The sequence below is a fragment of the Corvus moneduloides genome, chromosome 5 (genome assembly GCF_009650955.1).
Source record: "Corvus moneduloides isolate bCorMon1 chromosome 5, bCorMon1.pri, whole genome shotgun sequence".
Classification (NCBI taxonomy): Eukaryota; Metazoa; Chordata; class Aves; order Passeriformes; family Corvidae; genus Corvus; species Corvus moneduloides.
Window position 1 is genome coordinate 47,430,511 of NC_045480.1, and position 21,464 is coordinate 47,451,974.

Sequence of the window (21,464 nt, forward strand, 5' to 3'; positions counted from 1 at the left end):
ACGAGTGTGGCTGCCAAGCACAGGGAAGGGGCTGTGCCCTCGGCTCAGTAGCTCGTGAGGCTTCATCTGGAACACCCTGTGTCCAAATTTGGGAGCTCCTGGGACAAGACCAGTCTTGACAGCCAGGAGAAAATCCAGAGCAGGGCCCAAGGGTGGTGCAGCATAGGAAAGAGCAGGCTGAGGGGAGGGAATTTTTCCCTTCAAATGCCTGCCAGGAGCCACAGAGAAGACAGACTCTTCTCAGAGGAAGAGGAAAAGGACAGGAGCCAACAAGTTGGAGCAAGGGCAGAGTTGGCTGGGAATTGGGAAAAAAAAGTTTCCCAGAGAAGATAAGCCTTGAGTCAGGCTGTTGCAACTGAGGCTGCAGAAAGTCCATCTCTGGAGACCCTCAAGACTTCATGGGAAAAGGTCCTGTGCCACTTGATTGAGCAGGGGGCTGAGCAGAGGCTTTCAGGGGTCCCTAGCAATCTGCATTCCTCCTTGACTCTGCACTGGGTTGGTTTGTTTGCCTTTAAGAGGGTGAGCAAATATGGGGGGTGGGGAGTTGACAGGGGAACCTGTGAACCTTTTTGCTCTGAATGAGAGGTGTCTGTGACAGGTGCAGGCACAGGCATGAGCAAATGGATCCACATGTCAGAGGAGGTCTGTGAGCTCTGCCAGCAGTGCACATATCTGTTATGTCCAAGAATCTGGACACCTCTCTTTATCTCTTGCCATTTTCTTAAGGAACTTCCTCCCAAGGCTTCATATGCCATTTGCATAAGGGACTAATTATAACCACAGCGAAGATGTGGGTAAGGGAAAACCTGTTTGATCATCAAAATTGCTCACTTTGGAGAGGAGGAGTTTAGATGATTACACATGCAGATGTGTATGCATATACACAGGGGTTATTTTATTTTGCCTTTTAATATTTACTGTTATCATAAGGTGTATCCACATGTCCTTCTCAAGCTTGTAGATTTGATAAAGTTATTTTTGGAATGGTCCTGTTTTCAAGCATTTGTTAACTTTAAAGCCTTTTCAGTGAAGCATACTTAGATGCAAAGATGTTGCAGTATTTTCTATCCTTTTAATTCCTTGGGCATGAGTCTTTCTGACCCTTTCATTGTGCTCACTCCCATTCTCCTGATTTGTTGTTGAAAAGTTTGCTAAAAGCACTGTTTATTTCTATAACTCATAAGGGAGTTTGCAATTTTGCTTGTGGTTTAGTGATAATAAAAAAACAAAAAAGAGGTTGTATAAATGTAACTCCATTTAAAAAAGAAAAGCAAATGCACCAACATGTTGTAATGAGAGCTATTAAAATAATTAGTCCCTATCCTAGGATGATTGCAAAAGGAAATAAGTAAAGAAAATGAAACATATAACAACTGGATTGTAAAATGAACAACCAGCATAAAAATTAAATGAGTCAAAAGTTTAAACCAGAATGTGACTGAGTTGCAGGGTAATGTAGGAGGAGAAAATGTAATTGTGCTTATTCCATGGCAGTTTACTTGAACTAAATGTCCCTGAAAAATGTCTGAGACATGTGGGTAGAGGTTGTACTTTTCAAAAATATACCACCGTATTTGATTTCAGGACAGTCAGTGGGTCAAACTTTGCCTAAGGCAATCACAGCAGCTTTAACAATCAAGTGCTTAGGGGAATGGAATAAAATGTCTGCATTCTTGCTTTGATTTGATCTCACTCCTTATTTTATTTTTGCCTGCTGGATGGGTCTGTGTTCATTCATTTGTGTCCAGTGCAGCCTCACTCTGAGAGAAGAAAGATGGTACTCCAGGCTCACCCTCAGTGCCAGCAGTTCCTTCAGCCTCATGGGTTCTGCCAACCACTGTCTCACTCTGGTCCTTGCAGTGAGCCTTCTTTTCATTGCATGCTTCTCCTTGTATAATTGTCATACTCTTGCCTTAAAACAGTATCAAACAAAAAAGATACTGTTCTGTTGATGCTGATGGCTCTGTATTACCAGTGTCAGAGATGTCAGGTCCTGGTAGTGTGTTGTCTGATAATTGTCATAGGCTTCAATATGAATATTGCAGTATGAAGCTCTAATCATGGTTTACTTGTGCTCAGAAAACATCCCTTGTATTGCTGTGTGAAGTTACAAAGTATATACTGATCAGATGGATCTCTTGTAATTTGGAACATTAGCTATTTAAATATAAATATTATTACTATTTATAATATCCTATAAAAAATTACTTATTAATAATCACAAGTCTTATTTCATCTGATGCCGCAGAAACCTCTGTTCAAAGGCCATCTTTGCACTGTCGGCCTGTAAAAGGGACTGAGGTGTGCCTGATCTGCATTAGCGGGTCAAAGCAAGCTAGACCAATCCATGGCCCAGATTGTCCATCTGTAACCACATCTCCCAAAAAACCCCTGTATTTTGGACAGTACTGTGTTCGGTATATATCAATAGAAATAAAACAGTCTATTTGGAAAACTCTTTATGTGTGTATTTCCCAGAAAAGATTCTAGGAAAAAGGATCAGGCTGAAAGATATTTCAGGAATGACAAATAAAAATTCCTAAAGAGCTGAGACCCAAACCTAAAAGGAGATTTGTACAGGCTCTTACTTAGTCCAGATTTTTAAAGGAAAAGAGCGCTCATGCTAATTTTAGGGAAGACATGCTATTAAGAACAAAGTTTTCTGTGATTTAAAACAATCTAGCACCACCATATACTATAAATAGTGGTTCTTATATATTTTATTCCTGAAGATAGAAAGATTATATCAATGCAATAATACTTACAGCTGTGTAAACTTGTCCTGCCTATTCAAGGTTGTCTTTGAAGTTTCAGAAAGCGCCAGTGAGGTGCTTCGATAAATTTTTTGTCTTGTTTAGGAAATCCAACCAGTTGTAGCAGATTTAATCAGAACTAAATCTTGTTTGAATTGAATGGGGGCTACAAAACCGAACATGCTGGACAAGTTACAGCAGAGTTAAGGCCTGTTCTTTCAGCTGTTCCAGGGTGTGGTGTCTGGGGAGGGGAAGAGTGTCTATGTACATGCTTACAGAGACTGGATTAAGTATCCCTAGAGTGTAGGAGGCTGGCAGTCATCCTGTTTCTACTTGTCTATGCTCCCAGTGAGATCTGCTTGTGGGGATGCTCTGTTTAGCAAGGTATACCACACACCAAAGGGACAGGCGATGAGAGCTCAGCAGTGGGCTCTTGTTGAGTTGGGTTGCAAATAGTGGGCTGCTAAATAGTACAAAGATTTTCAAGTGTCACAAAAGGCAAATACTCATTGGTCTTCAGGGCTTGTTTCCCAGAAAGCCAGTTAATCTTATTTGGATCATGATTTGTGAGATAAAATAAGTAGCCTTATTCCATTTAAATTGACACATTTCTTTCTAAGTGCTGTACTTTCCCTGTTATTTACATTCAACCTAATCCTGTGGCAAAATCAGCTCTAGGGGAGGTAGCTACAACCACACTGACATTTGCATTTCATTTGCTTATACTGGATCTGAGTTTATGTCTATGAATTTTACCAGTGGCTGCAGAAGATGAGAATAGCTTTAGGAAAGAGTCTGCATGCTGATGGAAGTGTGGGTTATGTGCTTTTCATAACTGTATTCCTGACTCATTATTCACAGCACAAGGAATTCTCTTGTGGCATTCCGCTTCTTATGTGGTTAGTGTACCACTCCCACCTTCCAAAAGTCTCAGCCACCCAAAGGCATAATTTTCTAAAATATAGGCTGTAAAATTAAAGGTTATGTTTCAGTTTCACAAGTGAACCAAGTTACCTGGCAGTTTTAGAAGAATGTACATGTGCGTAATAGTTCAGAAATTAGACACAGAAAAACCCACCTTAAAACCACCTAACAATGAAGTTCATTTTAACCCCACTTAATGGTAGAGCATTCAGAAGCTGATACTCTAATCTGTAATTCCACTTACTGTCCTTCAGCACGTGTTTTACTGTATATAAGATACTGTATGTATAGCCTCCTAAATGGGCTACCCAGCAAGGGGAGTAGAAGCCTGAAGTAAATATAATTAGGCCTATTAAAACTTTGGGTTTCTTGGCCTTGTATTTTACACTTTTTTCAGTGAATGTTTAATTTGTGAGTAGCCAGGGAATGCTAAATCAAAATCTTTTATTTGTCAGAATTTTTGTTTTCATGCAGTCCTCTATAGAATGTTTACTACCCCTGTTACCTTGTAAGTTGGATGCCTTGGAGTTTTGATTTTCACATTCCCATGAGTTAGGGAAACAGCTTTATCCTCATTTTGTGGCTGCAGGTTCTGAAGGTTCAAGATGCTAAGCACAGTCACCTTCTAGGGTAGCCAGCTTTCAGGCTTCAGTGAATTATACTGGAAAAAAAACCTGTAGGCTCAAGGATTCTCAGTTCCCCTGAGAGTTCTTTATTGCTGGTACAAGAAGAGCTCATATTACTCATTTTTCAGTGACATATGTACAGGGGATGTGTGAAAAGATCCTACATCAGGATGGCATCCTTAATTCAGGTCGGTCAAATGTTCTGGTGACACAGCTGTGGTGCCCACAGCACCTCTGCAGAGCGCCTCCCAAAGCACTCTGCTATGGTGGAGCTCTCGTTGAGAGCAGCGTGGCGGAGAGGGCAGCCCTGTCCACAGGGAAAGCTGCATGTCTTGGGAGCTACAAAAGGGAAAGAGCTGATCTGATGATCTGTAAGAAAGAGTTAATTTGGTCTGATCCCATGTGTGGTTTGTGGGATTTGTGAATGTCTGGACACTGTTAAGATTTTTCGAATGGTAGCCTAAGTGCAAAACTGATGGTGCACTATTGATAAAATGTTGGAGGTTATTCATAGACATTAAGATTGAATCTGATGTGTCATTTTAATGGAACTGCTGTAGGTTTTCTCTGGTGTTTTAATAGTTTATCTAAACACATAAATGAAATAATTCAGTAAATGCAACAGAAGTACTTTGAAGAAAAGCTTACGAAATGGAGGAGCTTTGAGATCTGAGTCCAACCAATAAATCAACATGACTACTTTAAAGGTCTCTTCAAAGTGGTGTTTCATGAATTCTGGAATTGGTTCTGTTTTGCTGCAGAGGTGGGGGGACCTTATCAGTGAGGAGTTTGATTGTCTGGAAAAGGGCAAGTACTGGTTTAAGTACTTTAAGGCCATTTGCACATCAAGATTCTTCAGGTGGCTTGTTAGCTGGACCATATTGGATATAAAGTAGAAGTATACAGGATCAAAAAAAAAAAAAAATTGTAGCCATGACCACCATTCTGTTTCCACTTCTATTACGAACTGAAAATGCCCATGAAGATTTTCTCTCACAGCTGTGTTGTGGGCCTTGCCCCTGTGAACACGCATTGTGGTGACTGGGAGAACATGGGCTCTTCTCCCTGGGAGAGGGTACCTGAACAAGGTGTTTGTGAGTAGAGCACAAGGTCAGGTCCAGATTTTAATGGCACCATAACAAGACAGTGGTGTCAGAACTGCTGTGCTGGCATCCCTTTGGAGTGAAGAGAAGAGAGCAGACCCTGCCCTAGGACAGGCACCAGTTCCATGTCAGACTGAAATGCTGTTAACAGCGGTGCAGGCACATGTGCATTGTAGACCATGCATGGTGCACTGGCTGTGAGCTGAATCTTAGGAGTCCCCCTGGCTGTTTGTGTGCTCTCAGAGAGTACTGTAAGCTAATGTTTGCTGGAAGTCTAAAGATGCCTGGACAAAGTAGGCTGCAGGGAAACTGCTAACAAGCACATTATTTAAATCAAATGGAGACATAGCCAACAGATGTTACTGGCAGTTCTTATGATTTCAGGAAGTCTGCTTCAAACTTATTAGAGCTGAGTTCCATGAAGACCATGTGGCCACAATTTAGCTCATAGTCTTTCCTTGTTTACCACTGATTCTCTGAGTGTCACTGCTGCAGCTGACAAGATTAAGTTTCAGTGGTTTCCTTTACTTTTGCTCATTTTTTGGTGAGGAAAAGTTGTTAAGTATCTTTTTGAAGGATAAAAATGCTGTATCAATGAAGAAATAATAAATGTATATACACATGGAAGTTATGTATATAAAAATCTTGATATATCTGTACATATATTTTTGCCTGTAGGCCTTTCTAAAATCCATTTATTTTAATATTAGGGTGAAGTAGGAAATAAGTGATGGTAGAAGCAAAATGTGAATCCACACATTTTTTAAGAGATTGATTTCTGGGCAGTGAATAAACATTTCCAATTTAAGGTGGATTAAATTAAATTATTAGTTATAATTTTCTTCAAAATTATATTCAAAATAGAAGCATCCGTTGATCTTTTATGCACAGAACATGATATGCATCTTATATATACACAATATAGTAAGTGTATTACATGTATCAAGTTGTAGGATGTTTAATCTCTGAAAACAGTTATATTTAACATTAATGGGTACTAGGACAGTTGCCCAGACTTATTTATAATATAGAAGGCAGATAAACTGTTATATATACACATAGTTCCATATTTTAAATGAACTTTATATTCTTGGAAGTGTGTATTGATTCTTACAATTTCATTGCCAATAACAAAAAACAGATTTAGAATGCTTATTTAACACACACATGCACACAAAAAAAGGATAACAAAACCCCAGAGCTCTCATGGTTCTGGGTCCTTGCATTTGGAAGAGTTTTATACAGACAAAAAAGGGAGCTGCTGTAATGTATATTTATGGTCTTCTCTAAGATATATAACCCGTATATGTTGCATTGTTTCCTGATGATGATAATGAACTGGTGCATTTCTGTGGGTAGCCTTCAGTATTAATCTGAGAAAAGGTGTGTATTATGTTCAAGTTGCACAAGAAGAGATGGTTCTGTGAAGGTCTCTAAATGAAGCTCACTGATTCAAGCATTCATTCATTCACCCACTTCCTCCCTTTGATTTCCCCTGATTATTTAGGAAAAAAACCCCTGTAATTTTGGACACTCTAGCCGGGTGTTACTCAGCTGCTTTGGCTTCTGCTTTGGAAGTCAGTTAACAGAAATTTTAGCTAGATTTCTAATTTGGCCATTATAATTTGGTTTGGATGAAGCTGTAAATATGGAACTACACAGGGTGTAGTATAGAGACTGTTGACTAATGTGAATAATCGTAGCTAAAGTCAACAGAACTACACCACCTTGCACTAGCTGAAGAACTGGCCCCTGAAGTAATATTGTAATATTAAAAAGTGCTTTACCTGGCCTTGTACTAATATCGTATAAAAACCTATCAAAATGTGGAAAATGTTGCAGGTTTCTACTCCCATTCCTTTCTATTCGTTTGTCCCTCATAGCCTTTGAGTATTAAATTGCAGAATGAATGTCACAGTGGCCCAATTTAACTTCAGAACAAGGAAATATTTTGAATTCTGGAACTGCTCTTGGTCATGTGAGACAGTTGCAACAAGGAGTATCTCTAACATTTCAGTCAATATCCTCTTCACAGCTGTTGCAAGGTACAGAATACATTGCATCTAGGCTCTGCCACCTGTTGTAGATAATTTGGAGTAGAATAAGTTAATGGAGGTTCAAGAACACATTTTGCCTTCTTTCAGTGATACTATCTGCATTTCATTTAGCAGCCGCTTAAACTTAAGCCACTGAAGTCTTTCCTTCATGTCCCTGTTTTGTGAGGTAAAACCTGTGTTTTTGTAGCAGTGGGACTAGGTTAGTAAATTGAAAAGCTGTAGGTGTTTTTTCTGCAGTCCTCTGTCCCCTTTTCTTTCTTAGTTGCATTAGGCCCAGCCCCAGATGAGCCTCTTTGTTTCTAAAGTAAAACTGAGCTTTGGCAGCATTCAAGCATGCCATCCCTAGTTTCACCTCCACAAGCACTCTCCTCTGAGAAATGGAGGGAAAAGGGCATGGATGATGACTGCTTTCTATTTGGCTCTGCTCAGATAGGTACAAGACAAATAGATCTGTGTCACACAGAGAGATCATGAGAGAATTGCTGACATGTGAGTAGTAATACTCACCTGAAAAAAAATTCTTTTCTTGATATTCTTCCCTTTCTTGAAGGTCTTCTAAGTTCTGGACAGTTTTCGGGGAGTCCAAAATGTCACAGAATCACAGAATATTCTGAGTTGGAAGGGGCCCACAAGGATTATCAAGTCCAACTCTTAAGTGAATGGCCTGTAGAGGGATTGAATCCACAGTCTGGCATTTTTATCACCAGGCTCTAACCAGCTGAGCTTCTGCCTTCTCTGTTGCACCTGTAAGTGTCAAACCCTTTGTAGTACACGCTTTCGTTTAAACCAATTTACATCTTTTTCTTACTTTTTCTGGAATGTTGTGGCTTCTGACTCTTCACAATGCTGCCAGGTGGTTGCTAGAGGTCAGTGACTAAAGCTGTGGCCTGTCGGAGTAAGGCCATTTCAGCTGATGGCTGAGCTTTGCCCTCTCCACCATGGTTAAGTTTTCCCCTGCAAAGTGGTTATAATTCATATTGGCTTGCTGAGTATCAAAGTACAAAAGATATTCAGAGCATTAAATAGAAGCTGTACATTGATGGGCAGATTAGTAGACTGTCCCAGTACCCCTAACCTTTTGTCACTGAAGCTTTTGTAGCCTGCAAATTGCCTCCAGCTCTTCCTTTTTCCTGTCCTTGCTGTCTAGATTGGTTCTGAATTTTAATGTGTCTCCAGACCATTACCATGAGAATCAGGCTTTTTTCATGTTGTTCAGAGAACTGCAACTTTTGTTCAAGTCCTCCTCTTTACTCACCTTGATTAATGAAATACTGTCTTCTCTGACCTCCTTGGCTTTTTTGTCACAGTTGTCTGTACTACAGAAAACACAGCTACTAAAATCATCCTTCCCTCACAGTTGGATGTGATGGCGATGGCAATTAGAAAAAGTTGCTGTTCTCTTACCTATCTGATAGAAATCTGTCTCGTATGTATTGTTCATCATCTCATCCCTTAAGTATTGCAGGAGATGGGGCAGGAAGATCAAGGACACTAAAATTTTTTCCCTCCTCACCCTCTCCAGCTCCCCTTTCATTCTCATTGTATGTTACTCACCTTTGAGTTACAGCTGTGACACTAAGTTCCAGCCTGTAAAAGTCAGTCTGGACTAATAAATTGCTTATAGTTCATGTCAGTGGGTTACTGTTGTGGATGAGGTGCTTGAGCAGGAGCTGGATTAACTGTGTGGTGGAGGCATGCTTACCAATTCCCAAAAAGGAACAGTCCTTCCTTCTTACTAACAGAAGTATTGTGGCCTTTCAGAATCTATGTGGGTTTTTTGTTGCCTGTACATCCTGTCATTTACTGCAAAGGATTGCATGAGTTTGAGGTGAGATTTACTGAACTAATTTAGGGTGACTCCAGATATCCATGAGATGACAACAATTTTAGTATCTACCCAGGTAGTCTGGATTTGAACTTGAAACCTACAAAGAAAAGCTCGCTTGGTTGTATTTTCTCTTTTAAGGACTAATATAATTTCAGGAGTGAGAGGCTTTTTTTTTATTTGAAAGATAAATTTACTCATTCAAAGTTTGACCTTTCTGCAGTTTGTACCATCAACGTCTTTTACATGATGAGCTTAAACAGATTCTAGTTGTTGGGTTTGGTGACTTTTTTCCTCAAAGTTATCATCAGTGTCCTAGCTGATTCTTAAGGGAACAACCTGAATAAAGCAAAATGCTACAACTCTACATGCTAAAAAGACTAAAAATCAATCATTAATTCCAAATCTAAGTCAAAGAATAAATAGCTCTACTTCATAAGAATGCTTCCATAATCATTCATCCTTTTCACACTTCTTTGCGCTCCAGTTGAAGTTGAGCTTCATTCAAATTTTTAATGAAAAATAATTGGTACAGAAAAAGTGACATGGACTTAAAAACCATCTCTCTACATTGGATTATGCGCCCTTTCTTTTTTCTCCCCTACAAAGAGAAAAATCCGTCTGTCCTCATGCTTTTATATCTACTATACAATAGTGTAACTGTTGACGTGTACGTAGCCATATCATTTATGGAGTGTATGTGTGGGAAGTTTTCCGGTAGGATCTGATTTATAAAGGTGGTTTGATATTAATTCCTGTACCTTGGACATCTCTGGCATAACAGGGAGTTTATATGAGCACACTGCACTCGATGTACGTATGCGTAGGTGAGTAGGAATGCAGGATCAGCAGGCAGCATCGGGGCAACTGAATCCTTCCTGTGTTGCTCTGGCAGACAACCATACCACAGATACTAGTTCAGAAACATCCATTAATCATCCTGTAACACTAGATATCATAATTCTCAACGCTTAAGAGAAACTGTAGTGAAAATCTAAAAGCTGCACCTGTACCGTGTCACATGCAGAAAGCAGGAGTGGAGGATATTTCTAGTCTTCCAGGTCTGTGCGCTAGCAAAATATTTATAAAATTAACTTCTGTGTGATCCCAAGAAGCTGATCATGCTCTAAATTACTGTTAGGACAAATAAAACCCCTCTGATCCCTGCTAATCTGACTTGGAGAACAGATGTCCTCCTGATCCTAAGTCGGAAGAATAGCTTAATCCTTTGTGTGTGAGCAGGACACCATTCATCTGAGAATTTTGCATCACTAGAAACACAGCTGTAGTCTGTTTACATCCTGGTTTTTGTGTCATCCAATTTCCAGAAGAAAATGATAGACTAAGGAAGGAAAAGAAAATTCCTCTCTGGTCCACACAAGTTAGAGTCTTGAACCATCTCTAGGTGTGGTGCACACACCCAGAAATCCTGTTGGCTCTCAAAACTCTTTGCATATGCTTGAGGACTGGATTCCCTAGAAACCACACTGCAGAATTAATTTTCTGGGTTTAGGAGTTCTCTTAATTTAATTTACAGTCCTTTCTGTGAGTTGGTCTTGCTCCCCACATTTCTTACTCCCATGATCACATTTACAAGGCTTTTCCAGAATTTATTCTTGAATAAATAAAACTTCCACTTTTTAGTCCAGATTTGTTTATGACCAATTTATTGCAACAGATGAATCTGCCAGAAAAAATGCTGAGAACTTTTGAGCTGAGATGCTAGGAGACCAAAATGGATCTTTTTCCATAAGTACTTCCATCCAACCAAAAATGATTCATTCAAATATGTAAAATTTTACAAATATTAAGGTCACTGTGATATCAAAACACCTGAAATTTTGAGTGGGAAGATTTGGACTGCAAAGCAAAAGAGAGGGCTTGTGGATCCAGCACATCTGTTCTTCCAGCTCCCTCCAAGTGCTGAGTTTCAGTAGTCCCTTTCACCTTGCGGTATTTTCCTCAGTGTCATGTCATGACTATTTTATAAGATGTCCTTAGACAGTATCTGCTGGTAAATGCACTTACATTCTCTTCAACTGTTTTTAACAATTTTTAATGTATTTATTAGTATTTCTCACTGTTGTAATAGCTCCTTTTGACCCTGAAATTGTCCACTCATTTTGATTAAACCCATGAGTCTAGAGAATTTGACAATTTAGTTCTTTTAAATGCAGCCTTATTGCCAAACAGGGTTTCCCTGCAGCCCTCACAGCTGTTGTTTTTAGAGGAAACAGTTTTGGGTCTTGTACTGTAAACTGCATTCAGGTACTTTTCTTTAATGGGCAAAGCATTTAACAGTAATTGAAACAAACTAATTTAAATGACCAGCAAGTGAAAAACAAACATGAACTAAACCAGGTCTAAATAAAAACACATTCTTTGTTGTAATTGGTCTTTCAAAAAAACCCTAATAATTGATCAAAGCCTGCTCTATGAAAAAATATAAACTGTACAGATCTGTACAATCTGTAATTGCCACACTTGAAAAGAGGGTCTTCATAATTTGGAATTTTATTTTCTTTTTCCAGGATAAATATTGTAACTCATGATCCAAATCCTTTATGTTTTCTGTATACTACTTGAAGTGAAACAATGCGTCTTTTACCACTAAAAACAGAATAAATGGGTCCCTGAAGGATTTATTTTAAGTCAGATGCATTTGTCATTCTATATTGATAATCTTTGCACTTCATTATCATATTCAACTCACCATTTATATGCAGATGACACAATCATTTATGGTAATAGATTATACTAGAAGAAAGCTTAATATTATCTTCAAGCTGATTTAAATGAGCTTTAAGATCATCTGGCACAATCTAAATTACTATTAAATATTAATGAAACAAAGATCATATTATTTGGCTCAAAACAGAAGTTGGGTAAACTGAACAACTGGCAATCAATGCGACCTTGGAGACAGTTAACAAATGTCAGTGGCGAGGAATGTGGATACATCATTTTTCATCATATAACTAAACTATTGATTAGAAGCTGTGAAGGTTTGAAAGAAAGCCAAGAACTTTATTTGGGCTCAGAAAATTTGTTGACTTAGGGGAAAATAAAAGATTTGTTTTCTTGCATTTTCAGTTTGTATTATGTACTTTGGGTTTTACTGATTGCTGCATAATGTTGTTAGGAAAGATAAAGCATTTTTAACTTGGTTATCTAGGCAATTTTGCTGTGAATTATACATTTCATAAAAATCACTGTCTGTCATTTTAGCAACAATTGGCAAAAAATAGAAAACTGTCAACATTTCATTGGTATGTTATCCTTCTACTTTCTCCTCCCTCCTGTCCTCTGTCTTCAGATAAGTTACAATCTTCAGTCTTCCACATTTTCTGAAGCAGAAATATTAATAAGAAAACTAGTATCTCTACTTCTTCATCTGGAACCATACAGCTGTGAATTTGATAAAGCAAGTCAGGAGGTTCAGGTAGATGCTTTATTTCTATTTGTTTATTTTTACATAGGTCTGATCTTGTGATGACTTGAGCGTGCTCTAGCAGATGCAGATGAATTCATTGGCAGTTTATGTCAATTCCCAAGATGACAGATAAGCTCTTCCTACTTTCCAGGAGATGTTGTCATTCTTAGAGATTCGAGTTGATAATCCCACAGTAAAAAGTGAAAAAACATGACCCCTGTATTGTTCCATGTATTAAAAATGCAGAGGATTGCCTGCATTTAAGTGCTGGCAATCCACCTCCTTTTTTGTGTAGCAAGATGTGTCGCACTGATACATCCATTGTCCCAGAAATGCCATCTCTTTTGGCATTATAATGAATCCCATGGTAAGAGATATTGTCAGTTGTTAACCTCTTTCTGTGTTGGACATAATCAAGATCAATGTGGGTATGTTTTTCTGTTCAGGGCATCAACTATTTTCCCTCAGTATTTTGCTGGGCTGTGCTGAATCAAGCAGGGCATGGTTTCCTTTGAGCATTTGCATTTAGGATAGGGGTCACACTTTTTTTTGACCCTCATCTGGATCTTCACTACTCTCTTGGTAAAGAGTTTTCACATAGTGTCAGGAGATGGAGACCTACTCTGACATCAATAAAATACCAAGGGAGAGAGGAGAATGCAGACATTTGGTTTATATAGTTGGGAATGAGGCAGCTTTAGAGAGGGGTAAAGCAGCTGGGGAGCTGTAGGCCGGGACATAAAGCTGAGTGGAAAAGGACAGCGAGGGCTAGGATTATTTGATGGGTCGGGGAAAGACATTGTGGGAAAATTGGTGTAAGTAGGAGGCAGAAGAGTCTAGATGACGGTCTAGATGACCCTCTGAAAGCACAGGAATAACGGGCAAAGAGGAAAAACAGAGAAAGAAAGCAGTGAAGTAGAAGATTAGTGTTGGAAAAAATGAGGCGTGCGTAAGATAAGGTTTCTTGATAAGATTACCAGAAATTCAGGTCTAAAGAAAGGATTTATTCAGTGATGGGCTGGGACAGTGAATGCCAAATAGGACAGTCTAATGTCCCGTGCATTATCTTACCTGGTCTGGGCAGGAGCTGCTGAAATTACAGATGAAAGAAAAAAGCAGGAGAGAGGGAAGAGTTTGTATCTTTTCTGCTGCAGACACTTGAGAAAAGTTGCTGGAATCTCTGTCAGAGCAATTGCAGGGAGGAGATTTGTGTTTTATTTATCTATTTAAAGATATTTTCTAATTCAAAGTTAGTATGTCACATGATTCAAGTACAGTATCTTCCCTAGAAGGTAATCAGGCAGACTTCTCTCCAAATAACCCATAAATTGCTTCTAGAATTAGTCTTACAACGAATTTCAAAACTAATTCATCAGGTTCATCATTTGAATTTCTTGATAGGCAACACCATTTTCCTAGTCCATCTAGGTGTGTCCTGGCAAGACACTTGAATCAATTTTCTTGTCCTTTTGTACTGCCAACTCTCTTTGAAACAATGGGAGAATCTCAAGAAGGAGTTATGCTCTGAAAGTCACTAAAAATCTTGTTCCACACTGTAATCACATCAGGAGAAGGCTCTTTTCAGCTCGTGTGTGTTACCTAGTGATAATATGAGGTTCCTAGTGAATACAGATATTCTTCAGTGTGATTAATGTTTCCATTATCCCCTTGCTCTGTAGGTAAGAACCAGCTCCATGTTGCAGTCATGGGTGCTTGGGAGTGCTGCTGTGAGTTTGGTAACAAATGAGCTCTGACTTCTGTTGCTTGGGTTTGCCATCACCATTGCTGCCAGATGGGTATGGTTCTTTCCACAGGAGAGTGATAGCACTGCATTGCAACCCTGGGCTTGTTCTGTATTCCCAGAGATGCCTTTTCCTTCGGCATGTGAACTAAAGGCTCTTCTGTGGGCAGGTTTTCTGTCGTGTCCCTGTCTGAGGACAGAAGAACATTTTTTTTTTCACTGAGGGGACTCTTCCCCTCCTGAGTCTCTGTTTTTAAAGAGATGTTCCCTCCACCTCCCAGTGAAGTTGAGGTCACTTTCAACCTACACTTTTTTCTAGTCTGAGGAACCTTCCTCCATTATAGTCCAGTTAGAAGTCCCTTGGTCTATTAGCCAGTCAGCTGTGCTGTCTTACACCACCTTTACTCCAGTTTCACCTGTACTGGCCTTTCCATTATCTGAACTTCCCTACATCCGTGTATTGCTATCTGTATTCCAAACTGTCCTGCTTTTAATAATATATATATATTTGACTTCCTACTTTCATAATTCTTCCCCAAGTATTGCACTTGATTTCCTCACTGGAAGTACTGCGTCCAAGGTTTATTAAAGCATCTACTTGCTATTTGCCTTGAGGGCTATTGCCTTAACCAGTCCTTGGACCAGAAGAAAGCACCCCTCCCTGCATAGCCCAGCTCCATAAAGAGCAAGGTCCTCCTTGCTGTGTAACTGAGAAGCCCCAGCTGCATCAGAAGGGGCAGCCCAAGTCTGACTAGAAAGAGAGCAAAACCAGCAGTCTGCACCTCGGAACTCAGCCTGGCTCACCACTGTGTACGAGAAGGACACAGTCCCTCCACTGCCAGCCTCCTGACCTTTCTGTTCTGGACTCTTACAGTAAATGTTGAATGATTCACATGAATCTAGAAATCAAAGGAACTTTTGAGGGAGAGGAGAAGATAGAAAAAGAGTGAGTGGGCATCTGGATAGAGTTTTAGTGAGGCTCACTAGTCTACTCAAGCTATAGATTTTGACAGTGCCCTAATGCTGCTTTCAGTCCTTTCTTATGGAGAAAATGGAAACCTTTTCAGACGGAGATGCTTAAAATAGGCTCCTAAATCGATGCTTAGGCATATAAATAGAAGCAGTTTGATATTCAGCAATGCTGAGCGCTCTGGTGATGCCAGTAAGGAAGAAAATACTTTGTGTACAGAAGTGCATTATTAGAAAATGTGGAGGTTGAAGAATTGCTATTTACAGACAATGAGTTACAATCAGAGTAATCTTTTTTTGGGTCAATTGGGCTTGACTCATCTCTGGCCTCCATCTTTCATGTTTTTTATTGATGATACGATTTAAAAGTAGTGTCTGTTGCTATTGGATATTTCTGTCTACTAATTGAATCTAATTTTATCATGGGATTGGAATGAGAAAGTGAAGATCTTTGCAGATTTCTTAGTATCACACTCTCTGTTCTGTGCTTTGTAGAGATGAAACATCTGCTGCTATACCACATGGATCCTGTGGCTGGCTCCAGCTCTCACAGAAGCTGGGATGCACAGGGTTCCTATTTTTTATAATAGAAGAACCTGCAATCCTTTCTAAGGGAATGCAAGAGTGCAACAGAAATATAGGTGAAGTTATTGCAACCTTAGCCTGTGCATACCAATATCTGCATCCAGAAGGACCTTTTGTTTGGTTGTTTTTACTTTTCTCATGTGGATTCTGAGCAAACTTCACAGTAGAGCAGTCTTCCCTGATTTTATTCTATCTCCTCCCTGTCATCTCTATGAAGGCTTTCTGTAGAAATTGCCCTGCTATGAAGTATGGATGCTGCTGTGAGGAACCCTGTATTTTTACAGGTACACTCCATGCAATAACATGGATGGTGAATGGACCAGGATGCCAGATCTAAGCACTGATGAATTCAATGAATGCACCCTCAGGTGTACCTGGTGTTATATGAGTTATTGACATATATGCCTAAGTACAGGTTTTGGCCCCAAAGTTTAATCACTGAAATGGATTTTTGAGGTGTCTGGGAATGCTATAAAATTATTTTTTTTCTTTTTTTTTTTAAGTCAGTGCCACTGGAATTGTATCTATGAAATGCAGTAGAAAAATCAAACCACTCAACAGAGGACTCCTTGGCCTGTCTGTGTGAAAGTCAATATAGTAAAATGGATATATTCCATAACAGCAATTAAAAATATGGTGGTTTTTTTCATTTCCTTTGGAAAATGAAAGCAACTCGAGGTTGGTACTGGCAAGAATAAATCCTAAGTTGTATCTCTCTGAAATTTGTGTTTGGCTCAGATTAATTTCTCTTTTAAGATCATGAAGACTATTTCCACTTGGTTTTAATTTCTTCTTAGAACTGATAATTTCATACTAAAGTCTTCATACTTATATGCAGTTCAATCCATGAGGTTATTTGTATTAGTATGGCCTGACGATTAGGATCTTAAACCAGAATAGAATCAAATTAATTATAGCTTAAAAAATTATGATTTTCATATGCTTAGCACATTCTTTAATAGAAAAAGATTTCATACTTTTCCTGTTAATACAAAACTTCAGTTCGATATTAATCGGGTGACATACTCAGGACCCGAGGTCATTCTCTAGGTAAAGATTCACATCAAATAAAATGTCACAAGAACTTAATTTCTTGATCATATATTTTAAGCTGTAAATATATTCAAATCCATGTAACATTAGAAATAACAGATAACAGTTCTCTCATATTTCCTTCATGGGTTTAAAAATGTTCTTACATGGTAGAATTCTGGCAGTATTTTGTGTTTGGAAGGGTATGGGTTGTTTGTTTCTTAAATGTTTAATGGTAGGTTGAAGATAACTTTTCAGTGTTATAAAATTTGAAAAAGTGACAGGGAAATAACCTTGAAAGTTCACAGGAGGCTATAAAGAAGATATAAAGAATGTAAAATGTTACATTAAGATTTATAGTCATTTGCTGAAAGCATTTAAATATATTGACCCATGTGTTAGTGCAGGCCTTTTATTATTAAGTGAATATGTTCTTAGTTTTAATTGCTTCTTTCCTGTCAGAGGGATTTTATAAACTTGGGCTAATAATTATTAACTTTGAAATCTTACATATCGTGGGCAGTTGTGATTAACTTAAATTTAGGTGAAAGAAAGGTAAAGCATCTGTGATTCAAACACGGACATAAAACAGATGATACTGATTATATCGGTGGGTATAGGACTAAGCCATTTTTTGTGATTGACACCACAGAGATTGCAGGGCAGGATCACGGGGAACCCAAACCAAATATTTACGTCACCGAGCTCAGCAGGAATTGGCCAGCAGACCAATGGCCTCTATAAACAGATTATTTGAAAAACATAAAGAGGACCATTGCAGGAGCAGTCAGATAGAGAAGTCTAGACCCCTGAACTCTGCTCTTGGCTCCTTACATATTATTGAATGTCTCAGTGTTTCTCATTTCCATTTATGAAATGAGACTACTATTTATTTACTTTTCCAAACACTTTGAGATCCAAAAATTGCTTGATATTAATAAATTGTTTGCAAGCCAAGCTCTGGCAAATCCCCTTTGTACTTCTGACACAGGAGTCCCTCTGGCAAGGACGTGAGGCTGGGGTGACCTGATGTATTCTTGCAGTACGGAGGGAGCTCAGGGCTGCTGTACAGCTCAAATGTGTCCACCAGCACAGAGCCTTTAGTGCAGAGCAGCCCTGAGACAACTGTGGGCAACTTCGAAGGCCCGTAACACCCCAGGGGCAGAGTCATCTGTGTGCCCTCACCACAGCTATGGGCACCTCCCCAGGCTAAGGGCTTGGAGAAGATGAAAGGTGAGAAATGGCCATTAAATGAAGGTGAAATGCCAGCGACTGCCCAGGCAGACTCTTTTGGAAAAGGCCATGCTGCATGCAGAGTTTGTTCGTAACAGACTGGGCTGCAGCCGCACTGTGGAAGTCAATGCCCGTCCCCCCACTAGAGCTTCCTGCTCCTTTTGAGAAGCTTTGCATAGCACCCGTGGCCAGAGATGCTGAATGGCTCCCCAAAGTTGGAATTTGCATTTTAAATCTCATGGCTCCTAGGTGATACGTTAAGCTCTTTCTTCTCTCATTGTTTCTTAACCTTTTTTGGGCCCTGTCTAGGCTTCTTCATGCATATCACCCCTTAAAACCCAGTGAGACTCTCGAGGGCCTTACATTTGCTTGTACCTTGAGAAAAAGTGTGCAGAGATCATGACAGCAGGTAGTATTTCTCTTCATGTGGTCCTCTCCCCACCCCCTACTATTTCACACTTCTGTGCTGCTTGGACTATGGCTGCTGTTGAGTTTGAGCTCTCCTTTCCATTTCAATGTTGTAGTGAAGGCAGAGCAACTCAAGGAGTCACGATTGCAGAACCTCTGATAAAAGGCATTATGGAAATGCAAGAGCTGCTACCATTAATGTACTTAGTACTGTTCAAAGTCTCACACTGATTAATTAGTTGATTTGAATTTTTTTTCCTCTTTGCCACAAAAATAGGACCTCTCTGTATAGTAGAAGTATTGATTAAATTGAAAGTTAAATTGCTTCTATTGGATAGCCCCATTTTCTAATACAAATCCTTAAATAGTGACATTAGGATCATTCTACAGTAACAGGCCAATATGATATCAAAGGGAACATTACTTTTCCTAGCTGTTGTTTAGTAGTGAAGAAAAACAGCAAGAACTTGTTTACATGCAAATGTCATCTGTATAAAATGCGGGGAAATGCTCTAAAGAGAAGATATTATTACAAAGGCATAATTTTCCGGAGGCAGAAAAAACAGGAAGCATTTCATAGTCATCAGGAGTCTCTCCATAAATCTGTACCATCAGGCATGCTGTGCGGTTGGCATGTATACTGGTCTAAAAAAAGCCTGAGACCCTCAGCCTGGAGACTAAGAAGAAGGGGAAATGCAAGCAATGTGTCAAAGAATTTGCCGTCTGTGCTGAGCAGAAACCAGATGTTTTTGTTAGTAATTATTATTATGATAATTCATTTAAGTAGGAATAAAATAGGGCATGATTGTTTACTGCAGCATGTTTTCCCCAGACAGTCTGGGAAATGAGAAAAAAAATCTCAGAGGTTTTACTCCTGGTTTAATGAATAATTTTTTCATTTAACCAGGAATAAATATGACAACAAAAATCGTTTTCATACATATTGCCCAGTAGCTGTGAATAGACATCAGACACTTTTTTATTTGACAAAGTCACTAGAGGCTGTTGAGGAATGTTAGGGAAGGTCACTTTGAAATTTTCTTTTTTTTTTTTTTTTTTTACACATTTTACCTCCTACTGAAATGGCAGCTGAACAGTGGAATAACTGAAATACTGGCAAAAGATTAGGTAAGTCTAGGTGGTTCTTTTAGATGAAAATCATCTATTGGGAAGGGATAGTGCAGTGTGAGCCAAGCTTCCGTAGATTTCTGCAGGATAGCCATTGGATTTCGCCCTGGCATCTCTTACAAAAGTTGATTTCATATGTGTACAAAAGCTTAAAATTATTAAGTCCTTCTCAGTTCCTGGTTTGATTAGGAACTCCTAGTAAGCAGGAAGTCATTTTTTTCTTACTGCTCGCTGCCACAGCAAATGAGTAGCTATCAGTAGTTTTTTTAATACAGATTAGAGAATAGTGTCAAACAAGTGCTCAGCAAATATAAATCGTGTTGATGTATTTAGTCTGAGAAGAGAGAGAATAGTTTTCAGCTGCTATCCTTTCTGTAAGCATTAAGTTGGAAGCTTTGAGTGAGTTAAATAAGTCCTATAGAAAAATTAAAATCTAAACAGAGTCTGGAGGAGTTTAATTGAGCAAGTGCATTATTGGGAGTCTCTCTGACGGTGAGGGTTAATTTATCACACCAAATCCAATCACTTGATAAAAAACCAGCGTGGGTTTCATTTACTTTGATGAGGTTTATTGCAAGATTCCAGAAAATCAATTTCACTGTGAGCCATATTAAACCCAGGGGAATAGAAACACTATATGTACTACACATAACTTCTTGTTATTGCTTACTGGATCACTGGGGAAATTATATGTTTACCATGAAGAAGGACTATGGCTACGTTCATTGTCTTGGGTGACTCCCAGCCTGCCCATCACAGTGAAATAAAACAAAATGGTAGAGTTTGGAATCAGCAAGACTTAACTTGTCTTCATGTAGCCTGAGGTATGGAAACACTCAGCAATGGTGATGTGATTTTCCAAAGGACTTCAAATAACTGTTATATTATTTGCTTTTGCAAACAGGTGCTAAATGCAGGCAGTGCAGAGGCTGCTGCTGCTTCACCAACCCCAACTAATTCCTGATCCCAGAACTTCTTGAGGTACAAAGGCAGCACTGACAAGCAGTTACTTGGAAATTGTCGAGTTTGATCTGCTGGTTAGGGACTATGAAGAAAATTTTAAGGAATTTCTATTGTGTATTTACTCTTTCTGTCTGTCATGGGTTAGCATAGCTATGGACGTGATTCTCTTGCAAAGACGTGCTTACAGCTTCCTCTATGACCTAACAGAACCTATCAACTGGCTAGTTTGAATATTGACAACTTTTTAAGCCACTTGAAGAGCTTGACACGCCTCTGTGGTCCACATTTAAGAATGGACAAACCCCGGGAAAGCTCTCTCTTGTTTCTGGCCTTTGGATAGGTAACTGTGGGGGGCCTCTGCGGCCCAGCAGGGCCAGGCCCTGCTTGGCCCAGGCCAGGCCGGGACACAGCCATCCTGGAGCCATGCGGCCCTGTTCCACCAGCGGCCCCCCCACCCCTCCAGCCCTGCTCTGTGCAGGCAGCCCCTGCTGAGGCTGGGGCTCGTCTGAGACCGCTGCCCCGCTGTCCAGCAAAGATCGTGTGACCAACATGACCAACATCATAAGCAAACTCCAGCTGCAAGGCCCGGGTGAGATTAACCCTTTTAGTGCCGTAAGTTTCCTCCAGAACAGATGAAACCTGCAGACATCAATTCTCTCCTGAGTCAATGCCATAAAGACACCA

At 39.5% G+C, this 21,464-nt stretch overlaps 1 long non-coding RNA gene across 1 annotated transcript in view; it reads left to right on the plus strand.

The window, feature by feature from the left end:
* The first annotated feature begins 202 nt into the window (after positions 1-202).
* LOC116443897 overlaps positions 203-21,464 on the plus strand; it is a 72,957-nt gene continuing 51,695 nt past the window's right edge. Inside the window, exon 1 of the long non-coding RNA XR_004240090.1 lies at positions 203-408. This is a non-coding gene — a long non-coding RNA (uncharacterized LOC116443897). The remainder of the gene's footprint in view (positions 409-21,464) is intronic.